Below are 21,740 nucleotides of genomic sequence, written 5' to 3' on the forward strand. Positions count from 1 at the left end.
TTTACTATTCTAATTTGAGGATCAAATAAATTCCAATTAAGTCTTTAATATAGAGTTGACCCTCTCCTTGTAACTCTGTCATCTTCTGAAATGTGAAGCATGTGCAATATAATTATATGTATATTTCTGCTGAGTGAAAATGGCCCTTCCACTTATACAGCCCTATTCACAGACCATGAGAGTAGGGTGCCACTTCATTTTATTCTCCCGTGAAAGGGCTAAATTTGTAGGATAACAGAGCTGCATTCCCCCCCCCCCACAAAATTCCTGTTATCATATAGTGTCAGTGTTTTGGGGTGGGTGGCAAAGGAAAATGGCAGTCTTCAGCTGGTTCTCAACAGGCTGACCTCAGAACAGTTTTCATGAGTTTTGGCCCTAACCCAACTTTAAAATCCGCATCAATGAAAACAGGGTGGAGATTTTGGCTCAGCACTAATATGTGGTCAATAGCTTTAACTTTCCAATATATTTGATTTGCCCAGTACAAAACAAAAGATAGATGTGTAGTACTGATGAATGGTCTCGTTTAAAAACTACACCCAAAGGTTTTATTTCTGGAATAAAATCTATAACAATTCACTTTGAGGCCATGACAATTTGTTACAATAGTATTATTATTTTTTGGACATGGCTTTCCAGAATCGCTAGTACAATTAAGACAGTGAATGTGGGAACAAAGCCTAGAAACCTAATCCATGCCTGACCAATGGCATATTTGCTATGCTCAGGCAAAAACAGAGAGAGTGGTGTCTATGTAAAATATTCTGCAAGGTCTTCCAGGTCTGCTTCAGCTGCCATTGCTGGATATTCTCCCAGAGTTTACTGTATTAATGAACATGTGTGCATGTTGTGCTGTGGTTGGCTGACTGCGTGCATTCTGATCTGGGATGTTAATCTCATAAAGTGAGTAGAAAACCTTTTTTCTCTTTTGGCCAGTTTGGTTGGCTCTTGCTGTGGTGGCTGCAGAGCACTTGTCATTGCTGCTTTCTCATCTGATTCTTATGTCAAGTTGGTTTGTCTGTGTGCTAGAGCAGGATGTGTTTGCCTATGCTCAAATAGGTTGCATCTTTCCTGCTGCTCCTCAATGAAGAGCAAATTTCAAAGGATGGCTGTGTTTTGGTTCTCAAGGTGTTGCAGAACGTAAGGATCAGGTAGGTTACCCTATAAATATGAACTGAATAAAAAAAACCAATCCCTCATCTCCATCAGTGACATCCCCTAGATTACCTGGAGGGCAGCCCAGAATCCAGAAAGCAAAAATAGTGCATAAAGTGGAAACAGAAACTTGTGACTCTGAATGAACGTGATGTACTGTGGCAAGGATGCCTATACAAATAATCCCTCATTGAATCTGATCAGATCTGTAAACGGATTATTAAATTCTGCTTCAGCCCAGCTGGCTATAGATCATTCAGTGGCACACTCAGTCTCTGTCTCAAAGTATGCCGAAGAGAGAGAAAATGTGCAGCTCCCTATAGATTTTATTTTGTTTTACATAGAGTGTGGGCTATAGCGTCATTGGTGTTCTCTTACTGCAATGGCAGAAATCAGTTTCAAACTTTCCACCTCTGATCTAAACACGATGCTGGTTTGTGTCTCTGTGTGTGACCATCTGTGCTCCTGACCCTTATTCCAGTTGGCTGGTTAAGGAGAGGAGAAAGCATCTGGCTTTCTGCTTATCAAAGTGTTCCTAAGGAGAACCAGGATCTACCCTCTTTTTCTGAAATGTGTGTTATCACCTAATCAGTTTCAACTGATTATTAACCAATATGCCTTCATATTGCTAGGTAAGAGCATAATGGTTATAAACCACAAAAGTGTTGCAAGTTTTTTTTGGGGGGGGGGAGTAAAAGCTAAAAAAGGTACCCTGGGTAGTTAAGTCCAGTCAAAGACGACTATGGGGTTGCGGCGCTCATCTCAATTTCAGGCCAAGGGAGCTTTCCAGCTCATGTGACCAGCATGACTAAACCGCTTCTGGTGCAATGGAACACCGTGACAGAAGCCAGAACACATGGAAACACCGTTTCTCTTCCCACCGCAGCGATACCTATTTATCTACTTGCGCTGGCGTGCTTTTGAACTGCTAGGTTGGCAGAAGCTGGGATAGAGCAAAGGGAGCTCACCCCGTCGCGGGGATTCAAACTGCCAACCTTCTGATCAGCAAGCCCTAGGCTCAGTGGTTTAGACCACAGCACCACCAGCTCCTCATGGGGGCGGGGAAGGGTTAGGCTGTATGCCTGTTGTTTAGTCGTTTAGCCATTTAATCATGTCCAACTCTTCGTGACCCCATGGACCAGAGCATGCCAGGCACTCCTGTCTTCCACTGCTTCCCACAGTTTGGTCAGATTCATCTTGGTAGCTTCGAGAACACTGTTCAACCATCTCATCCTCTGTCGTCCCCTTCTCCTTGTGCCCTCCATCTTTCACAACATCAGGGTCTTTTCCCTTCTAATTCCTGGATCCACAGTGATCTACTGGGCATTACAGTGGTACCTCGACTTACGAACGACTCGACAACCAATTTTTTCGACTTACGAATGGGGGTAATGGCCGCGCGCTTACAAATGTCTCGATATCCAGGAAAAAAACCATGGCAGTTTTAGATAGGGATTTTTCGACTTACGATTTTTTAGATAGGGTTGCTTCGACTTACGAATTTTTCAATTTTCAATGCATTCCTATGGGAAATCGCGTTTCCAATGGCGTTTTTCGACTTACGAAGGTGCCTTCGGAACGGATTAAATTCGTAAGTCGAGGCACCACTGTATAAAGAATAAGGTCGTGACCTGGTACAGCACTGCTTCCTATGTGCTTTATAGTGGGTCCTTTGCTCTCAAGCATCTAGGTATAAGACAGCTTCCTATATGCCCCTGCTATAGCCTCATGGCTCTATAAAAGAACCAGAATGCCAGGTCTCCGGGAAAAGAAACATGAGAAATAAACCTCTTTGAGTAAATTCAGAAGAAACAAATCAAAGCGCAAGGTATGTATCCGGTCTGGCTTGCCTATGACTGCTTGTGTGGAAAATCTCCACCACTTATGGACCAAGGATTGATAGAATTAAAGTGAAGTCAGTTTTACCACTTGTGTGTGTCACACACCCCTGTCCTTAGGTGCTGACAGGGTGCTTTCTCCGTACACTTTGACAAGTTCTAAACTAAACCTTGAAGCTGAAATTATACATTCAAATAGATTCAGTTGACATCAAAACTGCTGAAATGACAAGTAAACACACCAACTGGGTTCCGTTTGAAACATTGGAGCTGAACTCCCTCCTTCCCACCTTTGGCTAATAAATATGTGTCAAATGCTATTGCTCAGCAAGTTAGCTGGCTTTTGGGAGGCTATTAGTGCAACCCAGTTTAAACAGAATTATGTCACAGGAGGAAAATATGAAATTGAGTTTGCTGTGAATACAAAATATTTGTGGGCTCTCTAAAGGGACTGTCAAAGACACGTTCATTTTCTGATATACAACCCTCATCAGCTTGGCAATGAATCACTTATTTCCCTGCTCTCTTCTGTTTGACCTCTTTCCTGCTATGTTCCCCGTACACCCACATAGATTTCACAGTAAGTATTTTTAAACTCTGCATTAATCACAGGTCACAAATAGGCTTTTCAAAATGCTAGTGTGTGTGTGTGTGTGTGTGTGTGTGTGTGTGTGTGTGTGTGTGTTTAATCAGGGAGGCTGTGCTAGAGATACACTACACATGGTAAAACGATTCTAATTAGTTTTAATTAGTAATTTGCACAGGAATTTCCGTGAATTATTTAAGATTTTGTTATTTGAGGAGGGGAAACCCTGAAAATGATTCTCCTTTTTAGTATTGCATTTCTAAGACATTTCTAAGACATTTTGAAATCTCACCTTAACCCACCATTGACATCAAGAAGGTTTACAAATACTTTGTTTTAGGAAGAAGAGAGCACAGCCTTGTAGCATGACCTCATTAATGCTATGGTTTATGTGAGATGTAACATAAGCAGTCCCCTTCATGGATCAATGCCTTGTCGTGGCGAAGGGGCTTGAATAACTCGGAGAAGCTATGAGCTATGCCATGCAGGGCCACCCAAGATGGACAGGTCATAGTGGAGAGTTTTGACTAAACGTGATCCACCTGGAGAAGGAACTGGCAAGCCACTCCAGTATCCCTGCCAAGAAAACTCCATGGACAAAGACAACAGGCATATAAAAGTTATGACGCTGGAAGATGAGCCCCTCAGGTCGGAAGGCGTCCAACATGCTACTGAGGAAGAGCGGAGGACAAGTACAAGTAGATTCAGAGCTGATGAAGCGGCTGGGCCAAAGCCGAAAGGATGCTCAGTTGCGGATATGCCTGGAAGCGAAAGGAAAGTCCGATGCTGTAAAGAAAAATATTGCATAGGAACCTGGAATGTAAGAACCATGAGTGGAGGTAAGCTGGATGTGGTCAAAAATGAGATGACAAGAATAAATATCGACATCCTGGGCATCAGTGAACTAAAATGGAAGGGAATGGGCGAATTCAGTTCGGGTGACTATCATATCTACTACTGTGGGCAAGAATCCTGTAGCAGAAATGGAGTGGCCCTCATAGTCAACAAAAGAGTGGCAAAAGCTGTAATGGGATGCAATCTCAAAAATGACAGAATGATCTCGATACGAATCCAAGGCAGACCTTTTAACATCACAGTAATCCAAGTTTATGCACCAACTACCGGTGCTGAAGAAAGTGAAATTGACCAATTCTATGAAGACCTACAACAACTTCTAGAAATGACACCAAAGAAGGATGTTCTTCTCATTACAGGGGATTGGAATGCTAAAGTAGGGAATCAAGAGATAAAAGGAACAACTGGCAAGTTTGGCCTTGGAGTTCAAAATGAAGCAGGGCAAAGGCTAATAGAGTTCTGTCAAGAGAACAAGCTGGTCATCACAAACACTCTCTTCCAACAACACAAGAGACGACTCTACACATGGATATCCCCAAATGGGCAGCATCGAAATCAGATTGATTATATTCTCTGCAGCCAAAGATGGAGAAGCTCTATACAGTCAGCAAAAACAAGACCTGGAGCTGACTGTAACTCAGATCATCAGCTTCTTATAGCAAAATTCCAGCTTAAACTGAAGAAAGTAGGAAAAAGCACTGGGCCAGTAAGATACAATCTGAATCAAATCCCTTATGAATACACAGTGGAAGTGAGGAACAGGTTTAAGGATTTAGATTTGGTGGACAGAGTGCCTGAAGAACTATGGATGGAGGCTCGTAACATTATACAGGAGGCAGCAACGAAAACCATCCCAAGGAAAAGGAAATGCAAGAAAGCAAAATGGCTATCCAACGAGGCCTTACAAATAGCGGAGGAGAGGAGGCAAGCAAAATGCAAGGGAGATAGGGAAAGATACAGGAAACTGAATGCAGATTTCCAAAAAACAGCAAGGAGAGACAAGAGGGTCTTCTTAAATGAGCAATGCAAAGAAATAGAGGAAAACAATAGAATGGGGAAAACCAGAGATCTGTTCAAGAAAATTGGAGATATGAAAGGAACATTTCGTACAAAGATTACCATAATCAAGGACAAAAGTGGTAAGGACCTAACAGAAGCAGAAGACATCAAGAAGAGGTGGCAGGAATACACAGAGGAATTATACCAGAAAGATATGGAGGTCTCGTACACCCCAGGTAGTGTGGTTGCTGACCTTGAGCCAGACATCTTGGAGAGTGAAGTCAAATGGGCCTTAGAAAGCACTGCTAATAACAAGGCCAGTGGAAGTGATGATATTCCAGCTGAACTATTTAAAATTTTAAAAGATGATGCTGTTAAGGTGCTACACCCAATATGCCAGCAAGTTTGGAAAACTCAGCAATGGCCAGAGGATTGGAGAAGATCAGTCTACATCCCAATTCCAAAGAAGGGCAGTGCCAAAGAATGCTCCAACTACCGCACAATTGCGCTCATTTCACACGCTAGCAAGGTTATGCTTAAAATTCTACAAGGCAGGCTTAGGCAGTATGTGGACCGAGAACTCCCAGAAGTGCAAGCTGGATTTCGAAAGGGCAGAGGAACCAGAGACCAAATAGCAAACATGCGCTGGATTATGGAGAAAGCTAGAGAGTTCCAGAAAAACGTCTACTTCTGCTTCATTGACTATGCAAAAGCCTTTGACTGTGTCGACCACAGCAAACTATGGCAAGTTCTTAAAGAAATGGGAGTGCCTGATCACCTCATCTGTCTCCTGAGAAATCTTTATGTGGGACAAGAAGCTACAGTTAGAACTGGATATGGAACAACTGATTGGTTCAAAATTGGGAAAGGAGTACGACAAGGTTGTATATTGTCTCCCTGCTTATTTAACTTATATGCAGAATTCATCATGCGAAAGGCTGGACTAGATGAATCCCAAGCCGGAATTAAGATTGCCGGAAGAAATATCAACAACCTCAGATATGCAGATGACACAACCTTGATGGCAGAAAGCGAGGAGGAATTAAAGAACCTTTTAATGAGGGTGAAAGAGGAGAGCGCAAAATATGGTCTGAAGCTCAACATCAAAAAAACCAAGATCATGGCCACTGGTCCCATCACCTCCTGGCAAATAGAAGGGGAAGAAATGGAGGCAGTGAGAGATTTTACTTTCTTGGGCTCCTTGATCACTGCAGATGGTGACAGCAGTCACGAAATTAAAAGACGCCTGCTTCTTGGGAGAAAAGCAATGACAAACCTAGACAGCATCTTAAAAAGCAGAGACATCACTTTGCCGACAAAGGTCCGTATAGTTAAAGCTATGGTTTTCCCAGTAGTGATGTATGGAAGTGAGAGCTGGACCATAAAGAAGGCTGATCGTCGAAGAATTGATGCTTTTGAATTATGGTGCTGGAGGAGACTCTTGAGAGTCCCATGGACTGCTAGAAGATCAAACCTATCCATTCTTAAGGAAATCAGCCCTGAGTGCTCCCTGGAAGGACAGATCGTGAAGCTGAGGCTCCAATACTTTGGCCACCTCATGAGAAGAGAAGAATCCTTGGAAAAGACCCTGATGTCGGGAAAGATGGAGGGCACTAGGAGAAGGGGACGACAGAGGACGAGATGGTTGGACAGTGTTCTCGAAGCTACGAACATGAGTTTGACCAAACTGCGGGAGGCAGTGCAAGACAGGAGTGCCTGGCGTGCTATGGTCCATGGGGTCACGAAGAGTCGGACACGACTAAACGACTAAACAACAACAACATAAGCAGTCAAGTACAACACTTCCTGCTTGCCCAGAGTGGACACACAGGGGAGTGTCACTCCAGGACTTCCTGTCACACCTGTTCTGGAGCTTCCTCCCTCTGTGTGTGACCATGTAGGTGGGCGTGACCCTGGGAGACCCCATAAAAGGGGCTGGTCACACAGCCATTTTTCTCTTGATGCCATCTTCTCTCTTTTGCTGCTGATACTGTTGTATTTTGCTGTCTGCTGGATCTCAGCCAGCAGGACATGGGCTCAAATCCCTACATGGGGATTGTAACATTTCAGTTGATACACCTTTGATTGAATTTTTAGAACTCAAAGCTTTGGACAAGTCTCTATATAATTATAGGGAATTTTCATGTTGGTGACACACTTTTTAGACATGCATCATTTTGTGACACAGAAATTCAGTTTTACTAGCAAACCAGAGGTTAAATTAACCCCTTTCCAGCTGCAGGAAGAGCACGGGGAGCGTTTGCATGACACACCTTCGCACTGCAGCTGACACACTAACATGTAGCTACACACAGTTTGGAAAGCTCTGCTCTAACTGCTAGACCAGCCTGGCTCCCCATCACATCATGATCACACCTCTTTTGGATGCTTTGCTATTTTATTTCATTTGGAAATTGGTTTCCATAAAACCATTTGAATATGTTCTTAACACACTTCCAGCAGACTTAATTTTATATAAAAAAAGTATAGTATCATAAAAGTTTTAAAGTATGCAATTAAATGTTCATAATGTATTCATGAGTTTATTAGCAAACTATTCTAAAATCTGAGGGTAGTGTTGTATGGAAAGAAACTATTTCTTTGATGAATATTTTTAATGAGAAGTATTCGTTTGCATTCCTTCTTGTATATTTTACATATTCCTGACGTATTTGATAATAAATACATTTTTTGGCACACACTAACTCTTAAATTCTCCCTTAGCAGCTTTCTGGGCAAAACCTTTACAAGATGTGAGCTAACAGGTAAGCTTCAAACATTGATATCTGAGTCCTTTTAATGGCACCAAAGAGTATTGGAGCAATAAATTTGCTATGGAAGACTTGGCTCCTGTTCTGTTTTCTCTTGATTGTTTCATGAATGCCTGTGCATCTTGATCTGTCAACAATCCTTGATTATCAGCATTTGATGACATTGTGAACGGCATAGAGGTAAATTCAGAAGTGTGGGAACTCACAATGAACCAATAAGCATTCTGTTTATTAGGTTCAGCTGGCAGCCATAGAATGGTGAAGAAGCTGGGTGTGTTTAGCCTGGAAAAGAGACTGAGAGGAGATATGGCAGCCATTTTTAAATACCTAAAGGGCTGCCATGTGGAAGATGAAGCAAGCTGGTAGGGTAGGAGAACTAATGGATTAAATTTACAAGATAGGAGACTCCGCCTGAACATCAAGAAGAACTTTGTGATAGTAAGAGCTGTTCAACAGTTGAACAGACTCCCTCAGAAGGTGGTGGACTCTCCTTCCTTGGAGATTTTTAAATAGAGATTGGATGGCCATCTGTCATGGATGCTTTAGTTGAGATTCCTGCATGGCAGGGGTTGGACTACATGACCCTCAGTGACCATGATTCTATGAACCTCTTGAGCTAGTTGTAATGCAATCTTACAACAAAGTGCTACCATTTAAACTGCTATCATGAAGTCGGAGCCCCATCACAAAAAAAAATGAAAGATGTGTTCAGTGGTGCTGTTAGATAATTTTAGAGTCCAGAATTACAAGGGCTTTCTCTGTAGATGGTAATGTGTATTTACTTTGCTGTCATAAGTCTGCCTGCTGCATTTGGAGATGTTTCTACACATTTTGCTGGGTGGACCCTAGACTTCTGCCCCAAAGCCATGATCTGCCTACAGCAGCCACAATATGATTTGGATACTCTTTGGAATTAGCCACCTGGATCAGGTGATATATAGTCTCTGCTTGAATTGTTCCTCATTCTCTAACATCTTCTATGATCTGTCACAAACTTGAAAGCCTCATTAGCCCCTCAGCGGGTCCATCCATCTCCCTGGTGCTCTGGGACATGATGTCAGGAGTCCTGCTCCATTAAAAAGAAAAGGAAAAAAAGAAAATTCTTGAGTCTTGCCCCTCTGTGTTCCTCACCAACTACCCCACACCAACAGTGGCTGGGAACTGTCTGTATCCTTCAGATGTAAAACACACACACACACACACACACACACACACACACACACGATGAATTCCCTTACAGCACAATATATACAGTTTGTTAAATGAATAAATGTGTATTTCAAGAAATATTTCTAAATGCACTTTCTCTCACAAGACACATATTAAATGAGCTGCCCAGAGTGGCTGGGACAACACAGTAGATGGGCAAGATACATCTAGTAGTAGATATATGATTTTTGTCAAACCATTTGGGAAGTACATAAACCCATAGATAACTCACCTGTTCTGACCCACACACAAGTCTGGCAGGTACAGATCCAGTCAGCTCACCTCAGAATTACGATTCCTGAAGCATCCCTCATTCCATGGTGTGCATTCTTCAGCCCACCTCTCCCTTTTGGGAGACAGCAGTCTATTTCATGTGGGCCAATTTGCTGCTTTGAATGTGTCGACTGTCATGCCTGACTTGGTACTACGTAGGGCATGGGACTTCCTGATCCACAACTCCATTTCCTCAAATAAATGAACAAATGTTTGTATGTAGATGTTTACGATGGTGCTCCTATCTCACCTCAGCAAACTGTATTTTGGTTGTATCACAATGACAAGCATTGTTGAATCCAGCTGTAAATGTATTCTAGCAGAGTAACCGGCGGCAGCTGAATTGAAGGAGAGCCTCCGAACAATAGAGTGACAAAATATGTCACTACCTCGGAAGAAGATAGCATCGTACCTTGGCCGATATTGGGTCTGGTCATGAAACACAGCATTCATAAGCACGGTGAAAGGTCATTTTTGAGTGGAACAAATGCAAAGGATCCATTATCCCCCACATTTGCATACCTTTTAAAGATGTTAATGTTTCACCAGTGAGCTCTATATTAAACACATCTATTCTGCTCTACACTCACATTTTTATGACTGCCTCCAAAAGCGATTCCCCCTCTGAAGAGCATTTAGGAGATGCTGGGCCCTTTATTAACTTTGTTCCACCACCCCTTAGCCTTCTGTTTTCTTATAGTACCAGAAACCAAACAGTTCAGGGTTCCTGTCGTGAGGGCACGTTTCCCCCACAGGTGCTTCTAATTAAGCTGGGAGCCCAAATGAAATGTGCAGCACAGCCTCTCCCTGGGAATCCCATGTCCAATATTGACCTGTCTCCTCATGCAATCATTTATTACCTGCTGATAAGTCTTCTCCTGGTTTCTCTTTCTTCCTCTACATGCTGTTGTTTATCTACTCTTTTTTTTTTTTTTGCTGTTGTCTATTCCAGCAAAGCCAGCTCTGCTTCCTTGTTCCATTCTTAACCACTGTGGTAAGTGGTTTTCGACTCGGGGTTTTCAAATAGAATATCTTCGGGCTATTCACAGCGGTTTACGAATAAAATAAATCCAGCTTTCAGAGTCCATGGGGAAATCTGTCCTTTCAATTTCAAGATCAAACTCTTGGAGTTCTAGAGAAGGTCAGTTTCCCCACATATACAGATAACAATTTCTTCAATGGCCACCTGGCTGCCCGTTAACTAATGGGCTACGTTCAAGGTACAGGTTTGGGGACCAGGATACCTGAAAGGTAATCTCACCCCTTGTATTGAGATGGTATGGAAAATTGAGATCAGCTGCCAAATAGGGTATAATGTGTGCAAGCTGATCAGATTTGCCCACTTAGGTAGCAGGAGATCATGTGGGATGACTGCTCAATGAATTCAAATAGTCTGAAAACCTTGATTGATTACAGTTGCCTGGTTGGAATAAAAGCATAAAACCTCCCTTGCAAGCCAGGGAGGCATATCAAAATTTTAGTTTACTAGGTCCCATTCACATATTGCGTGAAACTAGCCAAGGCTAAAGCTAAGAAGGACTGTGAGTGCTGGTGGTTTAAGATTCATTCTTCCAAGTTCCGTTGGAAGTTGTGTGCTTATACACAAAATTTGCTCTTCGATGTTCCAGGGTCCTAGGAACTTAAATGTAATAAATCACTCTTTCCCCACCAGAATCAGGTGGCAATAAAGCCATGCTTTTAGTAATCATAGTCCATTGCTGCCTTGATGCCTGACAACCACCAACGCTGAGGGTCTCTGTGCTTTATATTATTTTGGCCCCTGTAATGTAAATCCTTTCATACCTGCATTCATTCACTCAAAAACTTATTTGTGAGTGAGCTTCTGGGTGTCTGTGATGTCAGGAAGTAACAACATGACTATTTACTTAGCCGTGTCCTCTATCTATCAAACATTGTAGTACTTTATTGCCAACCACATTCTTTCATAGCAAGTCTGCAAAACTCAGCAGATGTTGTTCTATTCACCCACTTTGTAGCTAAAAGATTTCATACAAAGGTTCCTCATAATTGAAAAAGGTGATGATAATGATACATTATAAAATTGTTGGTTGTTACCAAGTAGTCTTAAGTGGACACAATAATACATTTATCCCTTCATGATACTACAGAGGTCTTGATACATTGCTTTTAGATAGATGCTACATTAAATATTACTGGAGGTTGCCAAATACAGCTCTCAGGCACAGTGCTTCTGCCAGTCTATTCATTTCTTTTGCCCCATCCATCTCTCTTTACCCTGGCCAAATGACTTTCATTTCTTTTCTTCCATTTTTTTGTTTCAGTTTATTTACATTATTTCTCTATGCTTCCCATTCAAGTGTTATTCCCCCTCCCATACAAATGGATTTCTCTTGGCAACATCTTTTCCACATATTTTGTAATATTCGTTTGACATTTCTTAATTGAAATTAAGTACCTCTCTGAAATGCTGTTACTGTACTGAAATCAAGTTAAGTCAAAGGCAGTGATGCTAAACATTACAGTACCCAACAACTTTCTCTCTCTCTCTCTCTCTCTATATATATATATGAAAAGCTTATAAAAAGAAAAGCTGGAAGAGTAGCTTATCACATGCAAAGTCCAGTTACTTTAAAGAAGAAGAAAACCATTGACAGCTCCTCAAATGTGTCACAAAATGAAGCAGCATACATACATTGAATAGGATGTCCACTAAATGAAAGGAAAAGAGACCAATGAAGGGCAATATCATTAATTTATTTACTTATTGTATTTATTTATACACCACCCTTCATCCAAACAATCACGGGGTGGTTTACAATAGACTGGGGGAAAAGCAGCAATAATCTTTTTTCCAGGTAGCATCACAACAAACTGATTCTGCTATCGAGGAAGGGAAATGGGAGAATCAAAGGAGACAGAAATGGTACCCCAGAGACCATAGGAGTTTGCAGACATCCCTATCCAGGTGTCAAGGGAAGAGTAGAAGCAGCTACACAAGTTTCCTGGCAGGTGGGTTTCTGCAGCTTCTCAGGAGGGAGAGGTGGGAAAGTGAGGAGGCAGCAGAGAAGTTGGCATAGCTGCACTGTTTGCACTGCCCTGGCCTCCCTGCCTCTCCCTACCTCCTCCTCAGTAAGCATCAACAACCCTGCTGGGAAGCTAGCATGGCAGCTCTACCTCACCCAGCCAGCTGCTTCTGGGGAGGAAGCATTGAAGGCGATTATGAAGAATGCTGAGCAAGCTTATTCAGGAAGTATGAGCAGATCATGCACTTTCCTCCTCCTGGTTCTAAATAGTGGCAGCAGCATAATTGTCCATTATGATGGCACAGCATTCAAGCAAATCTGGTGTAGATCATAAGGGCTCAGTCATGCAATCCTAAGCACTTACTTGCTGGCAAAGTAGGGTCAGCTCATTGACTGTTCATTGACTTGACATATTTCTTATGATAAGAATACAGCAATAATGCCTTGTCAGTTGTTATAAATCATCCAAGGATGTAGGTAAAGGGATATCACATCAGAGTCAGGACAGAGAAACTGAAAAAGTTAGAAGAAAGTTGCAGAATGAATTCACTGCTGTATCTTTGCTTCCTTGTTACCCCCCCCCCCGCCCGGAGGGATGAGTTATTTTCCCGATCATGTACATTGACTAATTCTGTTTTAATCTATGTTTTGTTTTCCAAGCGAGGGGACTGATTAGCCCATGTCTCACTAAACAATAGGTGTAAGTCCCACCTGTAAGATGTCATTATTACAGGACAATCATTTCATTGTCATATAACTCAGTAATTTCGAATGTGGTGCTGATAACGCCAAGGTTGCAGGTTCGATCCCCGTAAGGGACAGCTGCATATTCCGTCATTGCAGGGGGTTGGACTAGATGATCCTCAGGGACCCTTCCAAGATTCTATGGTTCTATGAAATGGTGAACAACTTAGCAGTCACAGTATTTTTTAATGTTGAATTTAAATACACATTGATTGATTGATTGATTGATTGCTTTGGGGGAGCCACTGCCAGAACTTGTGCCCACCTTTTTGAATTCTGTGAAACTGAACCCAGTGCCTAAGCTACCAAAATGCAATTTATTCTGGGGGAAACCTGTCAAATGTCAAATGCTTCGTCATAACAGTGCCAAAACAATGCATTGGATCCAGTTCAGGCACAGTATAATTCTCCCTGACATGCATAGAATAGGAACGTAAGGAACTGAGAAAGGACAGGGCTACAGCTTGGAAAGGGGGTAGTTGGGGGTTTAAGGTAGACAGTGCCTGATGTGCTAAGTGAGTCATTGGCCATTGCTTGTAGAGTTCTGGGGTCCAGAAAAGAGCAAACAAACTGATCAAGGGGTTGCTTGCAACATTTGGGACATTTTGTATTTTTAAAAGCCAGGTAACAGGGGACATGATAGAGGTGTACAAGATTACACGTGGTTTAGAGAAAATGCACAAGAAGACAGTTTTCTTCCTCTCTCGGAATATTTAAAATCAGGGCCATCCAATGAAGTTGGGTGTTGCTAGGCTCCGGTGAGCTAAAAGTGCTTCTTCACACATTGCATTTTTACACTAGGGAACTTTCTCCTACAGCATCTCGTGATGACCAGATGTGGATGAATTCAAAGAGGGATTAGAAACATTATAGGTAAGGTACCAGCCATGGTGGCGATACTGTGCCTCCAATGGCAGAAGCAATGTGGCTCTGAATACAAGCTGCTAGGAATGAAAGCAGGAGAGAGAGAGAACTGTTGAGTTCAGATTTTGCTTTCAGGCTTCTCGTGGGCATCTGGTTGGCCATTGTGAAGACAGCATACTGGACTAAAAGGGCTACAGTGGTGCCTCGCTAGATGAATTTAATTCGTTCCACGGGTATTTTCTTATAACGAAAAAATTCGTCTAGCGAATCCCATAGGAATGCATTGAAATTTTTTTGAATTTTTTTTTGCCCATAGGAACGCATTAATTGAATTTCAATGCATTCCTATGGGAAACCGCGATTCGCTAGACGAAAATGAATTCGTCTAGCGAGGCAACCTCCGCTAGAAAAAACCTTTCGTTAAGCGAAAATTTTGTTAAGCAGGGCATTCGTTAAGCGAGGCACCACTGTATTGGCTTGATTCTGCAGGAATCTTCTTAAGCTATTCTGTCCTCAGGCAGGTTCCCATTCACATTTTATAGGATTGGGGAGTATAATTTTGAGCCTATCATGTACGTGAATACATAGATGACAAGAGTTGTATCCAACTAAATTCTTCTCAGATGAACCCACTGAAATCGATGGATATGACAAACTCAGCTCCATTAATTTCTATGGCTCTACTTTCAGCGAAACTTAATTCCTCAATCTACAATGAGGATCTATTTTACTTTTGCTCTTCTTCTTCTTCTTCTTCTTCTTCTTCTTCTTCTTCTTCTTCTTCTCATCTAGCAATTTCGGGGCTAAGTAATAATACTGATACTATGAAGGCCGTGATGCTGTGTGATCGGAATGCACGTGTTCAAAACTATTGCACTCATAGTGTGCACCTACAAGTCAAAAGACATGAAGAAAGACATCTGAGGTTAGGCACAAAAAAAATGTGAAGCTGACAATATTGGGGGGGGGAAATGGCAGTGCTGATTGTATCACTTGAAGTTCAGCTAGTCTGATACACTTTATGCAGTTTAGGCATTTAGAGAATGGAATCAAAAATGGAATTCCTCCTATAACTTTTGCACATTGCTTATTCTATTGGACATTCCCCAAAAAGTTATAAACCCAAGAACGGGCGCCCCTAAGCTTTTACCAATCAACAAGGTAAGTGCTTTAAACTGTGCATTGGGTTGTGGCTTGAAAATTTGTTTGTTTGTTTGTCACACCATTTCCCCTCCCAACTCCCAACACATATTTTGTCTTTAAACTTCCTAGATTGCATGTGTCAAGCAATTTCAAGATGGATTTTAAAGGTCAGCCATTATGACACAGTACGACTGGCTCAACCTGCTGCGAAATGGCCTTAATAGTCTGAGCTCCATAAGATCAGCTTTGACAGGTACTTTTTTTAAAAATGATAACAATATAGGAAGTATGTATTCTGTGGTTTCAAATAAGAAATAAAAATGCATTTGAGAAGGTTAGCTATGTTAGCTTTGTGGAGCAAAAGCAACAATGTGTGCGCACACACATGTGTACACATGTCCTCTGAGATTAGATCATTTTAGCATATGAAATTAAGAGGTGAACGAACACATCTTCAAGGAAAATAGCATGTCAATCAATAGAAGTTACAGCAACTGGAGCAACAGAAATCAGCAAGCCCATAGATTTAGATGGGCCCAGATACACTCAATTCTTGGCAGATGCTGCTCTGTTTTCCTAACACTACACATGCTATAATTAGTAGTGACTTAATCACTTTAGGCCTCTATTCACCACTTAGAGATTTTTGAAATATTTAGCAGTATATAAGTGATTTGAATGATTGATTGATGGAAAATTCTGAAAAACAATTCATAAAATTCCAGGAAAATATTATCTTGCATGTTTCTTTTGCTTCAGTGGAAGTAAAGATGTCCTTTCTTGATCAACTAAATTGACCAAGCCTGGAACTAGCAGAAACCAATCTAGTACTCTGACAAAGTCCTTTTCTTTTCTTTTCAAAACAGAATAAATATCTTCTTCCTTCCTTCCTATAAATTAAATTAACTGCCTGGTGTCTTAGCTATGCTCCTTAGCAGGCACAAGCATGGATTCACTTTTTTAAAAAAATCCTTTTTTCAGATAATGTAGAAGTATAAGTTACTATTATTACAAAATACCCAGCTACACCTTCTTCCCTTTTTATCAGATGTGCTTTGTTGTTAAATGTGCTAATTACTTTTATGGAATTATATTTGATTGATTTTTATGAGCTTTTTGTATTGTACTGGGAAGGAAAGATATAAATGGCACACAATTAAATTAAATTAAAAAACAAAAATTAAAGAGTCATAAAATCCTTATCCAACAGAGATCAAAATTCATGTCCACAATATGGGCTAATTATTTCTAATGTGTCTCTAATTGTGAAAGTGCTGCTACTTTATTAATTTAAATGGATAGCTGCATATGGCAAGATTGAAAATTATTGTCGGTTGTGGATATTTTTAGTTGAAATTGATTATTTTGGATGTGACAAATGTATTCCATTCAAGGTCTTTGTTATTTTTCCAATCCAAAATTAATAGATAGTCTGAACTTATTTTATACCACTCAACCTCAAGTATTTCAGCAATTGGCAAGTCCTGGAACCTGCATGCCAGCATGTCTTCTTTTGTCCATGGACAGGTTCGAAATGCTGAACTGAAAGCACACAGCTAATCTTCTGCTGTCAGTCCTTTCATTCCAGTAGCTCATGAATCAGTGAAGTCATGCTTAGCCCAAGTTGACCAAAGGATCACTAAATTTCATGATGATAAATTAACATCACACGTCAGATCTCCTGTCAATCTTTGTTATCTTTCTTAAACAGGCTAAATCAAATCAATCTCTGTGATAGGAATCAGTTTTCATACACCTTTTGAGTCTAGGCTGGCAGTGTGTCTTAAAACATTCTCAAAGCATTTAGTTATGATTTTATATATTTGAGTGAAAATATATGATTTTCTATACTTGAGTGAATTCAGAACTTAAGTTGATTTCCCCCTTATGTTAATATATATATGAATAAATACTTCAACTCTGGAAGTTGGGACACTTTTCATCTTGGATAATTGAAGTTCCCTAAACTCTGGTTGCTGCTAAAATAAAAAGCCTTAAAAGGAGGGCCCCTCTTGCCCACACAATGTAGGTCAATATGTGGACCTTCCTTTTCCATGTACATATCATGTCTGAGCAGCTTCCCAGACAATATATGGTCCGAAACCTGCATAAACACCAAATATTCAAAAATATTAAACCAACTTTGAGAAGAACGAAATAAATGAATCAAACAGCCCAACATCAATTAGAAAAAAGCCTTTAGCGTTGCAGCTCCCATGCTTTGGAATCAGGTCCCAATCAAAGATGAACAACTAACATTTTTGCTTTTAGGCACCTATTAAAAACTCATCTTTTCAAGTGGGTGAGAATTCCCTAAACTTGACTCAGTCCTTTTATATTGCATGCTATGTGGAATCTGTGTGATTGGGTGTTTTTTGTTTATTTAGATTGTTACCTATATCTTTATCGTACTTTTGTTTGGTATTATTCATCTAAGTGTTACTCAAAGTAATGAACATAGTAGTTTCAGAAGACCAGCTGGTTTGATAACAAAAAGGATTCTCCTTTCTAATGCCGACGGATATTACAGGAAGCAGATCGTGCTTAAAATCAGCAAAAATGTTTACACTGAGAACCAATGTGATAAAAAAGCTAGCATATTGGGTCTGTAAGTGAGACACCCATGTTTAAATCCCTACTGATCAATCTAATTGAGTAGCCTTGGGCCGGCTCATATATGCCAGCCTAGCCTAGTTAACAGAGCATTTGACGAAGCTAAAGCATTGCTCTCTATGATTCTTGGAGGAGTGATGTTGTACAAGTGTAACAAATAAACAAATAACAAATGCTCCTCCAGCTTGCTTTCAAGAAAAAGAGCTATAACCTACAATTATCTGACAAAGATGCCAGTTCTGCCTGCTTGATGGCAACAGTAAGTAACGAATCAATGGGATTACTTATGCAAATGAAGCTGTAGACGCTTATGAACACATTTGTCATTAAACCATTCTATACTGCCCTGACAAGTCAGATGAAGAGGCTCACATACTCCTTTTCAGTTATCATTTTCTTGCTTTCAAAACATAGCGGCTGTTTAATGAGTATAAAAGAGGATCACCAAAGTGTAATAAGAACGAAAGTGGGCTGAAACGTACTTGCTATTTATAGGCCAAAGGATGAGAACATGGAGAGGAGCGTAATGGGGTGAAATCAGATGGAGGAGCCTGTCAAATATGACCTAGCTACCTGGCTAATAGCTGTAGCTACTATTTAAGTGTGTGGTTGGGCGGAATAAGAGATGACAAGGTGTGAAGGAGGTTATATTAATTCATGGCTGGTGTGGGGTAAGCAGTGCATCTGAGCATGCAATAACAGCTGGCAATGCTTGAAATGACTGTGTGTGTGTGTGTGTATTGCTCTCAGAGATGCACACCATATTCCATGTGTGTGTGTCTAAGTTACCGTATTCTGCTTGAGAACTGAGGACTGTGAATCACTATCCATATCAGAGCACCTGGGTCTTTTTGCTCTTCTCATTTCTGGGATTCTCCATGTATCAGCCAAGCTGTACTTTTTGGATCAGTTGGTTGAGTTCCAAATCTACAGTCTCATCCAGTCCAGATTGATCTACAGCTACTTTGTGGGCAGGAAGGTAATAAAGACATTTATAGCACACCTTTCCTTTTGCCCATTTAAACACACACACAAAGTTCAAGAGAAATAATAATAATAATAATAATAATAATAATAATAATAATAATAATAATAATAAAAAAAAAATTATTTGTACCCTGCCTATCCGGCTGGGTTTCCCCAGCCACTCTGGGCGGCTTCCAACAAAGATTAAAATACATTAAAATGTCACACATTAAAAACTTCCCTAAACAGGGCTGCCTTCAGATGTTTTCTAAATGTCAAGTAGTTATCTATCTCTTTGACATCTGATGGGAGGGCATTCCACAGGGTGGGCGTCACTACCGAGAAGGCCCTCTGCATGGTTCCCTGTAACCTCACTTCTCACAATGAGGGAACTGCCAGAAGGCCCTCGGCGCTGGATCTCAGTGTCCGGGCTGAATGGTGGGGATGGAGACGCTCCTTCAGGTATACAGGACCAAGGCCGTTTAGTATTAACACTTTGAATTGTGCTCAGAAACATACTGGGAGCCAGTGTAGATCTCAGGACCAGTGTTATGTGGTCCCGGCGGCCACTCCCAGTCACCAGTCTAGCTGCCGCATTCTGGATTAATTGCAGTTTCTGGGTCACCTTCAAAGGTAGAGCGCATTGCAGTAGTCCAAGCAGGAGATAACCAGAGCATGCACCACTCTGGCGAGACTGTCTGCAGGCAGGTAGGGTCTCAGCCTGCGTATCAGATGGAGCTGGTAGACAGCCACCCTGGACACAGAATTATACCCCATTCAGGACCAGGGAGTCCTCCACACCTGCCCGCCTCTTGTCCCCCCAAAACAGTACTTCTGTCTTGTCAGGATTCAACCTCAATCCGTTAGCCACCATCCATCCTCCAACCGCCTCCAGACACTCACACAGGACCTTCACTGCCTTCACTGGTTCTGATTTAAAAGAGAGGTAGAGCTGGGTGTCATCTGCATACTGATGAACACCCAGCCCAAACCCACTGATGATCTCTCCCAGCGGCTTCATGTAGATATTTAAAAGCATGGGGGAGAGAACGGAAGCCTGAGGCACCCCACAAGTGAGTGCCCAGGGGTCTGAACACTCATCCCCCACCACCACTTTCTGAACGCGGCCCAGGAGGAAGGAGCGGAACCACTGTATGACAGTGCCCCAAGCTCTCAGCCCCTCTAGATGGTCCAGAAGGATGTTATGGTCGATAGTGTCAAAGGCCGCTGAGAGATCCAGCAGAACTAGGAAACAGCTCTCACCTTTGTCCCTAGCTCGCCGGATATCATTGACCAGCGCAACCAAGGCAGTCAAAGGATGTCAAAGGAATGAAGAATGATTTTAAGAGATTAAAAGGTTTTGAAGGTTAAAAGTCCTTAAAATATATATTTAAAATATATATATGTGGAGATATAGCTGGCAGGGCGGTGGCTGCAAGGCTTTTAGGCTTCGTTAAAACTAATTTACAATGCTGGTTTCACAAAGTTCTATGATGCAAATTCCTGGGGTTGCCAGAACACATAAAACAACCTTGCCTTTGATAAGAGGAATTTTAAGAAGAATAAAGGCGGGGGGAGCCAGCAAAGCAAACACCCGTCATATAATTGAAAGGGAATATGCAGAGCTCTGATAAGGACATCTTACTTTGGTGCCATCTTGTCTCCATTTATGTGTGTTTGTGTGTGTGAATTCCTGAAAATGAGCATAGTATGGTCTACATGAAACTAAAAATTGCTTAATTTGTTCCCTGAGTTGTGCCCACTGCTATACACAGCCACAGTCGTGAACATTGTCCAAGAATTACGTTGGACAAGGAGTACCTTACCTGCACTGGGTTAGAAGAGGGAGACATTTTAATAGCTCACCAATTTTCCATAAACAGGTTGACCTCACCGCCAAAGACGCTTTCCTCCGTTGTCTCCTGAGACAGATGGATGCCAGCTTAGCTTAGGCTGCATCAGTCCACATTACAAACAGCACAAACAGGACAGTGTCCTGTGACAACTTGGAGAGAGAGAAATTGTGATGTAAGTTCTTTTGGACACCGTTCAATTCCTCAGTTGCCTAAAGTTTAACTCTCAGCTGCATGTTCATATATGCATGGGGTGGGAGGGATTGTAAGCAGTGACATCAGGAGTAAAGGAAATGCAAAATTACTGACAGGGGCAATTCAATTAGAGCCATAATGTAGGCAAAAGAAACGCAGTGACCTTTTACAACAGCAGTGACAGGTAATAAAACAACGGTTTGGTAATGTTGAGTAATTTAACATCTGTAGCGAGAGAGAAGACCACTGTCTTTAGTCAGTTCCACATGACTGGAACGGAACTTCTTGATGAATTGTGTTTCAGCAGTTTCACATTGGAGAATAATGGAGTGTTCTGGTAGATTGAAACTTTTCCCTACGGGTTTCTATATGACATCAGAAATGGAAATGTTCAGAAAGCGGTAGAAGAACATCTACACCAGGCATCCCCAAACTTTGGCCCTCCAGATGTTTTGAACTACAATTCCCATCATCCCTGATCACTGGTCCTGTTAGCTAGGGATCATGGGAGTTGTAGGGTAAAACATCTGGAGGGCCGCAGTTTCGGGATGCCTGATCTACACCAATCTACCAGGATAATCTGCTACAGACCTTATCATGGCCACACTTGAAAGGGATTTCAAAGTAAAGTGCAACTGTTGAACTACAATTCTTCATTTCTATTTATATGG

Source organism: Zootoca vivipara, chromosome 2, assembly GCF_965207765.1.
Source record: "Zootoca vivipara chromosome 2, rZooViv2.hap1.1, whole genome shotgun sequence".
Lineage (NCBI taxonomy): Eukaryota > Metazoa > Chordata > Lepidosauria > Squamata > Lacertidae > Zootoca > Zootoca vivipara.